Source organism: Struthio camelus, chromosome Z, assembly GCF_040807025.1.
Source record: "Struthio camelus isolate bStrCam1 chromosome Z, bStrCam1.hap1, whole genome shotgun sequence".
Lineage (NCBI taxonomy): Eukaryota > Metazoa > Chordata > Aves > Struthioniformes > Struthionidae > Struthio > Struthio camelus.
The window spans coordinates 41,049,936-41,063,280 of record NC_090982.1 but is presented as its reverse complement, the minus strand read 5'-3'; positions in this window follow the sequence as shown (position 1 = coordinate 41,063,280).

Sequence of the window (13,345 nt, the reverse complement as noted above, 5' to 3'; positions counted from 1 at the left end):
TTTTTCTCAACTTAAATAGAAGATTTCTTCCAACATTTCAGCAGCTAAAATCTTCTAACTTCTGTTCATTGTTCTACCAGAACTCACAGCTCACAGAAACATGTTACTTTTTGCAATATATCCTCCCTTTGCGTAGCTTTTCATACCAACATTTATCAAGCTTTCCCAGCTTACTTTTCTTGTTTAAAAGGTCTATATAATCACTGAGATGCCTGAAGTGCTGAGGCCACTATATTGCAGATCAGATGTGTACAATTCTTACTTGTCCATGGTTAAGTCCCTGACTTGCTGTGACTGGTGTGACAGTCTATGAATAGCCTATTGCCACTCTCCCGTTCTGTATTTTTCTTAGATTTTAAAATCAGTCCTCTTGCATGCTTTAGTAACCCCAAAGAATGGACTGCCACCATAAACAAACCACCAATGCATTATATTTTTAAAAATTACTATATCCCAGTCAAGCTTATGGGAAAAATCTTAACTCTGTGTCCTGTTTGCGTAGCATATGGAAAGCTTTAAATATACATCATCACATACCTCCATCAACATCTGAAGTGCTCAGTTTGGACAAATGTAAGATAGAGTTGTTCAGTTACACATTTCCTTTTTGTTCATTTTTTCTTCACTTATTTACTCATGTATCTTTAATGAAAAATTTGCACAGCTCCTACAAGCCAGCTGTGAGATCATGTGCAAGCAGCTGAATGCAGGACTCTGAGGCAGGAAGTGAATAATAAAGCTGCAAATTATTGGTACACCCAATTACTAGTCATTTCCTGATGACTTTGACAGCTGTAAGATATAAGATGATGCAGGCTACACAGTCAGTCATTTTCTAGATTTATTACTCATTCCATTTGATCAATGAGCTTTTATTCTTTCTGAGTGTTGCCTTTTTGTCTATGAAAGTTATTGCTCTGAATTCTATTGCTTATGCTTCCTACTATGTTTTACATATATATGGAAATAAACACAACTTATTTATGGTCCTGCCTTCTCTGGAATAATTTACATGCTGGCGACTGAAATGTTTTTTAGAAATGGAACCAAAGACGCAGTCCTGCAAATACATATGCAGGAGTATTTACCAGGAGACAACACAACTCCTCAACAGCCATGTGCCAAATCCAATTTTGTCAATTTCAATTTTATCCAGATTAGGCTAGAGAAGACTATTATCCTGCATGTGTCCAAGACAATAAGAGAATAAGGTGCATCCCTGTAATTACTGCTTTATGCTATATATGGCCCTCATTTCTCTATTGCAAACTACCCAATGTGGATTCTTGCTCTGGTTCTGCTGGAATACAATTCTGACTAATTCTTACTGATATTAACATGTAATTCCGTATTTAACTAAGTTCTGTTATTGCTGGCAATACTCCATGGAACAAACACTATTGAGAGTATCCAAAACGAGCACTACACCAACATATATAAAGGGACATTTTCACAAGCTGTTGCAAGGAAGATTCTTTAATGTGACTCATCAAGCTGCTGAAAAAGATATAGGATATTTTGATACCATTTATCACTCGAGTAAAATGTAGATAATATACAGCCAAGGCAAGCAAAGCAGTGCGCAGTATGTGGCAACATATCTCAGATCTGAGTTGCAGTGATTTAGCATTTGCCTCTTCTGCACCTCTGTTCTATTCTGATGCACATGCAAGAACTCTCTTTAAAGTACTTTTAAAGTTTCCCAGCTTTCTCAAGTTCTCCTGTTGTCATCATGTCCAGATGACAACACTGGCAATTCTCACTGAGACCTTCTGTTTTGCCAATATGACATTTCTTGCCTAAAATTCACAGTGGAACAGCATATTTTTGTTTTCATTTTATACCTTTTACTTTGTTATTAGATATAAAATAGTCAAGATGCTTATTTCAGCGCATAAATATTGACAAATTCAGAAACTGCATGACTTTCATTGACCTGCAGTCCTTTTAAAGCAGCTGTCCAGCCACAAAGAAACTGTATTGGCCTTATTTTTCCCTCTTAAAGGGGATCTACTCAATATTGTAAGCCAACTTTCTTTATTTGCCAGTGGTTGAGTATATGAACACTACTCCTCCCTCAGGCAGATGGACAGATAGTCCTCAATTTGGAATTTAATTTTAGTACAGCAAGCATTCATGTTAGCATTTAGGCTCTTCCTCATTCTGCAGATGTTCATTAGCAATGAGTAGTGTGCATAAAATATCTTTAAGCTAGGAATAAGTGGAATTTCCAGGACTACCTGTGTTATGAATCAAACACGTTTTCTTAGTTCCTCAGCATGGTCATCTGTCTACACCTGACATAGTTTTTATTCTCTACAAAATCCAGAGCTTTAAATGAGATTTTTAAATAAATCTTGAGGATAAGTAATTTTGCAGTTTCAGGTTGATAGTCTTCCACAGCTCTCATTCACAAAAAACATGATGTCAGCACATTATAGATTTGGAGAAAGTGCTTCTGTATGCATTACATGCCCTTTATTGATCTTAAGCTGGCCTTTATAAGTAATTCATGAGCTCTGATTTCACTTTATTTTTTGTATGAGTAATTCATGAAGTCAAATTTCTTATTTCATCTGACATAACTTTAAGGTTGAATTCATTACAATCAGTTTTCTTTTAAAAAAGCCATCGTGAAGTAGCATGCAAGAAGAGGCATCTTGATCTTTTATTTTCTGTCAGTTTTATCACCTATAAAGAACAGGTAGAGGAACTGTTCGCTTTGCAAAAAATGGTTATCAAATTATGTCAGCTCTTTTAAGCAGGTAATAATTGATCTCTCATACTATTTTATAATGTCATCTTCATAATGATTAGGACATTTTGAGAAATTATCAAAAGAATTTTATTAAAATCCAATACAACTTTGTTACATCATAGCAACATAGTTACCTATCATAACATAAAACAACTCAAGTTTGCATGAGAAATTAATAGTTAAGAGACATAGATTGAATACTACTCTGCAAATAAAGAGATGCTACTATAAAGTAAAAGATGCACTTGGTTGCAAGCATAGAAGGTATATGTAAATGTTCCTCATGTTCACTGACACAGGAGATGAGATACATGGAGAGACAATACATGAGACAAAAGCTAAGATGTTATCAGAAATCCATTTTTATCAAAAGAAGATAATGCTATAACCACATGCTCCACAGAAAGAAACTGAGAGCGGTTAAGCATGGCTGTTTGCTCCGAGGGTGATCAAAGAACTGGTATGAATGGTTAGGCTGCGCCGGGGACTGTAGGTATCCATATGCTATTGACCATGTTCAGCATATCTAGTCTAGACCTTTGTCAGTTTTCATCGTTCTTCACTTCTTCCTCCCTTTTTTTTTTTTTTTTTAAATAATCTATACCTTTGTTTCTTTCATGTTTTAATGCTGTGCTGGTGCACTAGTATATTTCTTGCTGAATTACATTTCTGCCGATAACTGAGAAAGAATATTTTAGCAAATCTAATTCTTGATGCATTTAAATATCAGTTTGGACAGTTCTTGTAAGAATTTCGTTTCCAACTATTGACTTTCTCTGTGACTTCTTTGTTGATAATAAAAGCTATCACAGATCTCTCAGCTTCCAACTTCCCCTTTCTTAGAAGTTTCTCTTTGCTATATATTAAAACATCAACAACAGCTGTGTTCAGTACGAGCTCTAAAGGTCCATTTTAGCACCCACTCACATAAACCTCATTATTAGCTGTTGGTGTGTCATTTTGGCTTAGTATTGTTATGCAGAAACCTAAGGTTTTACATTATCTGCAATATGCTGAATCATTAAACAATTTTCGCATCTCCTTTTAGAGAATCGAACCATACTGACTTTTGTGGCAACTTTCTGCCTTGAAGCTTTGGAGAGTGATTTATTGATTTCCAAACAGCTGGCTCTCAGAAGTCTGGAATACCAGGCATATGCAGAATAAATTCATTATCTGGTCTTGTCCTGTGTTTTTTCCTCAGTTTTCACTTGAGGTAGATTTATTGAGCATGACGCAACATTTTGAGAAGAGTGTGATCAGCAGTATGGTACCACTGCTAAAAGCTATAAGGCCATCAAGTTTTCCTAGTCCCCGATATCTGTAGAACTTCCCAAACACAGAGAATAGGAGGAAACATTTTAAATTCAGAAAACAACTCTAAAATTTTTTAATATCTCAGATAAACCAAACTGCTAAAACATTAAAATGTAATAAATTGAAAAAGGACTAAATAAAATTTAGGCATTTGAGAAAACCGAAGCCTCTGCTTAAATGCAAAATCCCCCATAACATTTCAATATACACACCATATATTGAGATAGCAGATGAAAAAAAATAAATCTAGTGTAATAGAATTGCTTGAAGTCAGAATCTGAAATCGAAAAATCTCCAAAGCCTATCAAACACCTCATCCACCTCAAATACACATGCACAAGACCAATATAATTGACATAAAATGAAATGAGGAAAATAAAAACTGAAGTTTTTGGCTCCTGAAAATCTAAAATAAACAAACAAAATAAATATTGAGTCATCCATAACATTTTGGCTGTCTCATACATACATTAAATCCCTGTCCTCGGAAATATTTAGTTATTGCCCATGCCAGAAATATTAAGGTTTTTTCCCTGTTTTATCAAGATGGTTTGCAGGTTTCTCACACATTCATAAACCTTACCTCACAACATGTAAATTGACCCAGCCTATTACAGCTCGAACTCAGGGAAAATTATTAAATAAGATTAAAAAATCTGGCAAACTCACATAATGAGTCTTTATTTTTTACCTCCTCATGAGTAGCTCCTTTTAATTTGTCAAGCCTATTTCATCCGTATACACTCATTGCGTGGTGCTAGACTTCCTTCGTAATAGGAAGGGGACTTTTTTTCACTGGTTTTGAAAGAATACATTTTCCTTGGTACTTAGCCATTGGCACTGAGTGAGCTCATTAGCAACAAACACTAATCATTCCAGTTCAAGATACCATTATCTTGCATAGAATTGTGTAATACTTCTTTTTGGGGTTTCGTTAGCTTTATTACATGATTTCATAATTCTGGAAGTTGAAATTTAAATGTATCCTTACTGATCCCAAACAAGCAGTCATGTACTGAAATCCAGGACTGTCTGCAGAGTCTGAGATGACATAATATTTTGAAATTATGATGACATAGTATTATTGGTATAATCTTTTGATATTATGAGTATCCATAACGCACACAGTAAAGAAAGAGGGAACAGAAACTGCAATCAGATTTTGCAAGTCACATTTAAAAAAAAAAAAAAAAGTGGCAGGATAAGAGAGTTCAGATGAAGAAATAGTTAATTAAAAATTCGTGGAATTAGCTCATGTTTTCTTTCCTAAACATGAGTTACAGCTGATTTTTAAACCTGCTTAACACCCAGAGAATTTAAGTTGAACATATGAGAACTCAGCACGGTTGAAAATCAGCCCATTTGCGTATGTACTTAGAATGGAATTTAGAAGCTCATGTTAAGTACACACGAAATCCTAACAAAGTACAACAAAAATTAGCTGTGTGGTCTTTATATTTGTGACTGATTTATATTCAGTTGGTGTGTCTAACTACTAGCACAGATAAGCACTTGGAGCTCGAGCCTCAGAGGTGAGAATTTTAGTGGCACTTTGATGGCAAAGTATACATGGTAGCAATACACACTGGAGGGGATCCTCAGGACACAGCCTGCCTAACTGGATATTCCTCAAGTCTGCATGGACACTATTGTTTCTGCAGATACCCAGCAGCACCTTAAAAGCAGAACAGCTCACCGCTAAATCACAGGTAAGGTCCAAACTTCCACCTGCGCTCCCCTCCCCCCACCATACCTCCTCTGTCAGGATGTCAGGATTGTTCCACTGGGTATCTGACAACTTATTTAAGCAGTCAAACACACACAAAGAAGTCACAGAGAAAGTCAGGAAAAGAGGTACCACTTCAATGGAAAGTATATAGCAAAGTTGGGATTTTGCTGTAGATAAGAAGTGCCGCTGAAACAGATATGTGCAACCACAGGAAGCGTAGCAAGGCAAACCATTTCGCATTAGCGTGCTTCGCAGACAACACCTTGTTGCACCAAGAAAAGAATTTAGTAGCAATAGAGTTCTCTTTGTAACAACCCATCCAGTAAGTCTTTCTCAATCCCTAAAAACCCAGCACCACATACAGAGGAAACAAATGGCTCTACTTTACACTGACAGGAAACAGAATGTTAAATGAAAATACACTTTTATTTATCTTCCACACTATATATTTACTCTTAAATAGTAAGATGACCACCAAAATCCTTACTTTGACTGATAGCCTTAAAGTAATTAAAATACACAAAATCTCAACAGCAATAAAGTCCACAGAAAAATCTGTTCTGCTACAGAATGCTAAAAAAGATCTGATGTGCTGAAAGCACAGAATGTTTAAAGGGATATTGCAAAATTCAGCCATTAAGCAAGCAAAATTATTGGCTCTTGATATGCTATGATTTGGTGTTGTTTCAACTATATATTACGTTATAGAGCAAAGAAGATAACAGATTGAAAAATCGTATTAAGCTTGCTGAAAGACAACTATCAAAAATTATTTTCTTAAGCTTTTGTCAGAGTAAAAGCCAAGACTAAACCCATAAACTGACACAGGAAAGCAAAACCACATAGAAAGAGTACCGCCAGCATTTCTTAACCCACTATACTGCAGAGAGACTTATACAATGAAACAGAGGATTGCTGCTGGTGTTCACCACCCTCCTCTTTCAAAATACAAACTCCACACTTTGTCAAGTTTTTCCTACTTTACCACAAACACAGAACTGAACTATGTTCTTTTTTCTTATCATGAAAAATATCTCACTTAACTGGGGATGTATACTGTGTTATAGTAGTCATTCTGTCGTTGCCATTTGTTCTGGAATTTCTCCAATACATAGTCCATCCTTTGTGATTATGCCTACATTTGTTTCTGCTTTTCATTCTTTGTCTCAATAAGCCTTCTACAGAGATCTATCTGTCACAGTTGCAACACAAGATTCTGTGATACAGAAAAATTTAACGTCTGTCTTTTGACACTGCAGACACTATACATTTATGAAAAAATACACTGTGCTTATATGTTGTTTAAAAGCTGACCATTTGCCAGTCAGCTTTTCCACTAATATAACTATTTGACGGCGTTTACTTTGCAGTTCTTTCCTGTATTTCATCTAAAGCTCTGATTCTGCAGCTATCAAGCAGGGCGATCAGATGATCCTATTCTGAGAAGCATTCATTATTTCATTCACTGGTTGCATAACTAACGGGAAGGAAGAATCAGTATTTATACAATGACATTAAGCAAAGTCAACTGAAAGCAAGTTTCAGTTAAAAATTCAGCCTGCAGTAACCTTTCTTTCAAGATAAAATAAAATAAAATAAAAAATCAGTCACAAAAAGAAAGGAAAAGGTATTCATGTTGTGTTACCACTGACCTCTTAACCAGAAATAGATGTTCAAGAACATACTCTTAAAATACGATTTCCCATTCATGGGCATTAGTACACTATATTCAAAGTGTTCAAATTATATTGTATGCAGAGAGAGCTTGAAATACAATGTTGAAAATGAAGCCTGGAAAAACTACAGAGGAAAAGAAAAATAGAACTTTCATAGATCCTACACTGAGGCTAACACTTGAATACTAGAGAACTTAGCCAGAAGAAAGGCAAAGAATAGAAATGAGCTGAAGAGATGGTCTGCATACTTTCTGAAGAGACTTCTGAGTGACTGAGTACGAGATACCTTGTCTGTACTATGTCTAAAACAGCAATTATTTACCTTTAAAACCAAAATAATTCTAATTTCCGTTACACCTTATACCTTCAACAACCTACAAAATGCAGAGAGGTAAATGAAATGTATTTTCAAAATAACTCAACTTTTTCTAGATGAAGCACAGCTAACATCACCTCAGCTTATTTGTATCAAATATTTGCAATAGAATAGTTTCAATCATGAGCTAAATGCTTTAAATGATCAAGTCCTAAGGATGAGTCTAAGCACTATTTGTACATTTTTATTTGGGTAAGTAACAGCTCTACATGGATTGTAAATCATAACAATCACAATTGTTTGCACTCTGAAATGAACAGAGATACCTAGCAGTAAAAAAAAATGATAATTAACATAAGCCTTACTACAGCTCATGAATAAGGAATTTCTGCATTGTTCCTGGCAGACTAACAGGTATAACAGCAAGAAATAGGGCCAAAGTAATTTCAGTATGGCATCTATGAAGTGCTTGCTGCTTCTATGAAAGCTATATAAGCGTACCATAGTAGTCGATATAATAATAACAGAATTGCTGTAACAATATCATAGTAATTACTATAACATAGGTATCATCGTAATGAGGTCTGCTGTGTCAACAAATTAAATAGCACTGTTTTCCAAGATTCCATATTTAAGCTAAAATGAAACACAAAGTACAATAAAAAGCTATGCATTTTACTATTAATGTCTCAGCACTACTTTCAATTGAGAAAACAATTAGAGATTTGTTTGAGAAGGGCATGGCCCTGTGGCTCCAGAAACATGAAGATATCAAAATAATTACAATAGCTCGTCATTGCTCTGAAGCTGAAAAGGGAATTATCCACTCGCTCATTGATTACTTCCAAGGCACTAATGAAACTGTATATAGGAATAAGCACAAATTTAAAGGAATATAAATTAAATCAAATGTTTTAAACCTTGACAGAATGTCATCATGTGCAGATACTAATGATCCTTTTAGAAACACCTTTCTGTCTACAATTAAATAGACGTGAGGAATATTTGCTTATGGATATTTGCACAGCTTATATAACATAATGAGGGAAAGTATACTATAAGTAATAGAGTTGCATGTTTTCATTGTACAGTCTGCAAGATCAGTATATTACCTTGATCTTCCAAAATTTTCAGAATTAGAGGCATATTTCTCTTTATAAACTTCAAATATGCAGTGCTGGGGAACGTTCTGGAGTCAGAATGACTTGGGAAAACAAAGGCAGAGCGCAAGTCATTCCACTTTAAGACAGAGATAAGATGGAGCAACCACTGCATTAGTACTGAAGCTAAACAAAAGAATCACTAAGGAAATCCAAGTCTACAGAACCTCTCAAGGCCTATGTAAAGCCAGAAGCCCAGCAACCTGCGAGTCTCCATGGTATCATCAATAAGCTGTTGGCAGAATCCACCCAGAGAGTCTCAAAGCTGGCAGACCAGAACATTTCAGGTGAGTACTTTTAGGACCGAACTGGACTCTGTTTATAGACACATATTCTAAAGGAAAGGAAGGAGAAAGCACTCTATATCGAGCAACTATACGGTGCTTTACACCTGCACTCAAAGACCAAAACTAAGAGAAGCTAGTGACGCCTCTAATACGTGGACCAAATGGTAAGCAGAAATCAAAGGAAAAACTTCGCTTCTACATAACCTCCCACCATCCAAGCTCTCTAGGGTTATTCTTAAGAGTGGCTTCCTACAGGCTTAATGAGATGCAATATATGAGAAGATGGTATTATCCTAAATTTATTAAGACTAGGCAGAAGCATTTATGAAAACAAAATAAGGACTCCTAAATTTGCAGACAGAGACTGTGCAAAACATTATCACAAGCTCAGTTCTTAACTTCCATTCGTATAATTTCATTTTTGTGGTCATCATTGGTAGACATGAAGGTAAGCAGATGTGACACTTTAAAACCTTCCAGAGACGAGCTAGCTAAGACTTGAAATCCACATTGACGTAATTAGCAAAATTCTTTTTTTCTATCAGTTATTTAAAAAAAAAAAAAAGACATCGCCAAAGCACTTAAATTCTACCTATCATAGAACAAGAGCGTATTTTAGAAGACTATCACATTTGGGAACTTCTGTCACCTTTGCAACTGTAATTTTTTTTTTTTTTTTTTTTTTTTATTACTATTGGGATCTAATCAATAGTGGTAACTTAGAGAAACAGCCACCAATAAATACTTTATAAATAAGGCAAGCATTCCCAAACACATATTACTGAAAGTAGGAGTGCTGAGATCTTCAACTGCGTCAAGCGGTATTACCGGGAGGAGCACACAAGAAGTAAGCCTACAAAAATGCTTTTCCCTAGCAACTACATCAAACTGCAGAAACAATCCTGTAGAAGTCCAACAACATATTTTAAGGAATAAAGCAAGATTTTTTTTATTTCCAGAAATGAGGTATTGACAGGGGAAGAAATGCTTTTAGAAAACTACCAGTTATGTAGAGAGTACACATATGGAGATTAAAAATTAATTGCGGAAAAACAGAGAAAAGACACATGCCAGTATATGGAAGAAGTATTCCCACCAGCATAAAAACCAAGCTAAAATTCCAATAAATATATTAATCCTTCACATTTTTTTTAACCTTACACTTTGAATCTATTTGAGGTTTTTTTTTTTTTTTTTTGCAACAGAAACTATGACCTAAGACTGTTCACAGTAAGGCAATCTGATGTCATTAAGAAAAAAACAAAACTAACTTTTGTTCTTTCAAAATATGTTTTATACCAGCTCATTTAATTTTAGTTATAGTGGGGAACAGTGACAGCAAGAGCTGGCAAAATATGCTTTATTAACTTTTACACAGAAGGTTTGTGAAATGACAGCTGCCTGTCAAAACCATCCATACTCCTTTCAAGTGTGTAAGTCAAAAAAGAGTTTGCTCCTGCTTCAAGCAGGAGGCAGGTGAAACAAGCAACCCCTTTATTTTTGACTAGTAATGACTGTGTGCCTATTTTCCCCATAGGCTTATTTTAACATATTTTTTAACCTGGCTTCTACAGAAGAAACGGGCTTATGCAATCACATTGTCTTCAGTGCACTTGCATGTGTGTGTGCACATGCATACATGCACAGACTTCACTTGTGGGCCCATTGATCAATTTGGTCAACCAAATTTGACAGTCTGGGAAATCTCAATATATAGCAACATTACTATAAGGTTCCTGAAGAATTTATGGGTACACAAACAGAAGTCTGATTAGTTCGCAGCTGATGGGGAGACTGCGTTTTAAGACCACTTCTTTTTAGACTCCTGAGAACACACATAAACACAAATTTTTATAAATGCTTCAATCAGAACCTGCTGCTTCCTTGAGTCAAATGTCAATCAACCTCAAGACAAACCTGTAGAGAACAAGGCTTCTCTAATTTCGGTAGTGAGTTACTTTTTTAAAAATGTAAAACAGACACTAAGAAATATGGAAAATATCACTGTATCTACTCTAACTGAAGTACTCAGAGTGCACTGATGTGATAAATTTAAGTTGACATGAGTTTTTTTGCTATAAGCCACAGTTCTCCTAAAAAACACGTTCTTTCTTAAATATGTGCAACACTGTAGCACAAAGGCCTAGCCTAAGAAAAATCTTCATATATTAGTCTATAAAATTGTATCTTAAAGGGAAGCAATATGACAGATTTCACACTAAATTGAAATGATCACTTTCTACAAAGGATACGTTATTTTGGCTGAAGTTTTTATTGCAACAGCAGCCTGGCTAAAGAATTCATGCTAGCATCAAGCCACCCACCACTTCTAATCCTTTTAGGGAAGGAGGGGAAGTATCTATAAGCTAAGCATCAGGTAAAGGCTTTTGTGGTTAAGCGCACATCGAACCCCAGTGAGACCTGAATCACTGAGGCGACTAGATGATCCCACCACACCCCAGATGGACATGCTCATTGGCAGGTACACAATGTGTTCTTCCCACCGACAGAGTGCGGAGAAGGCAGAGTTGAAAGCCGCAGAACATTCTCGAGAGCCACTATATCTACTGTTTCCAGGGTCTTTCCAGCTCAAAACATTGATGACCACACCCCAATTAGACTTAAGTGTATAAAACCAGCCCTGGGCTTTCCGAGTTTGAGCCAGGTTCTCCTCGGAAGCAGTGGGTCTGCAGGGGAAGAACTCTCCCCTCGAGTCAGGATGCCACCTGAGGTAATTCCGTGAGGTTGAAAGCCCTCTCCCAAGTTTGGGTGAGTGATTGCACACAAGGTGGATTAGGATATTTTACTGGTGAACCCACAGTGCAGTAGCTTAGATCCTATACTGACATCTGAAATCTGTTGAATACAGTTGCTGGTTAATAAATTGGTTAATACTTCTATAATAGAGTGGGCCCTTTTCATTCTGCAACAGCTTTTTTGGGATGATTTATTCCAGATGAAGATTTAAATAACTCTAGAAGAGAAAGCTTTCTTGTTCTGACTGCGTCTGTACACAGAGTCAAAAAATCCATCAGTGAAAAGCCTCCTGTTTAACAGTAAACTTATGCAGGACCAATTCCTTTGCATCACCAGACAGAAAGTGAAAGACTGCTCTGAATTACAATACCAGCACACAGCCATTTCCTTGGCACGTAACAGTACAAGCAAGCAGTCTTCATGCTGAACTTTAGATCTCTTTAGGTTAAGAGAGGGAAAAAAAAAGGAAAAAATACATCCTAAAACTAAGATGACTTATTCTCATGTTGACTTATATTCATATCAAAGACCAAGTACAACTGGTCTGCGTACTGCAGGAGACTGGAATTTTGTCAAGTAAAAGACGACCTCTGACCAACCAGCAGTTTCTCTTCAGGCTCTTCCTTCTCTCTCATTGTTATGGAGAGGTAAAATGGCCTTTCACCATTTTACCAGGACATGCTTTGCCATATGTGGTTCAGAATCGAGGCCTCTGTCAGAACCTTCACTGCCTTCAGAGCATCTTTGTACAAGATCCATCGTTACCAATACACAGACCTTGTGCTCTGTGAGAGAGAACAGGCCTTGATATCAATCAGCCATGGAGCGGTAGCATATAATTACTGCTGGCCTCTGTTACAAACTACTGTTGAGGATAAGACATCTACTTCCACCTCCCATTTTGTTTGTTTAATTTGGAAAATGTTATCTGCATCCATGAAACTGAGAACACTTAACACAGATTGCGTTTATCCCAACTTTTGGGAGGGAACTAAAAGGAAAAATATGATTATCTACCTAGGTAGAAGATAATCTACCTATATGTAATATAAAAACCTGAATTTAGCCAGTACACATAATTTGTGTGTACATTTAAATACACACAGCTACTCCAGTAGTCATGAATTTTATTAAAGCAAATTATATACCTTGATTCAGAGACTGCTAATGGTATTGAAATACCTACCTCTCATTGATATCAACAGCAGTTAAGCTTCTACATATCTTTTTGAATCTGTCCTTTAAGTTAGTGACAGAGACATGCTGATATCACTTGGAAATACCCAACCCAAATTAAAAGCAGTTTGCAAGCCAGTAGAGTCACCAGCTATCCCATCAGTTCTGC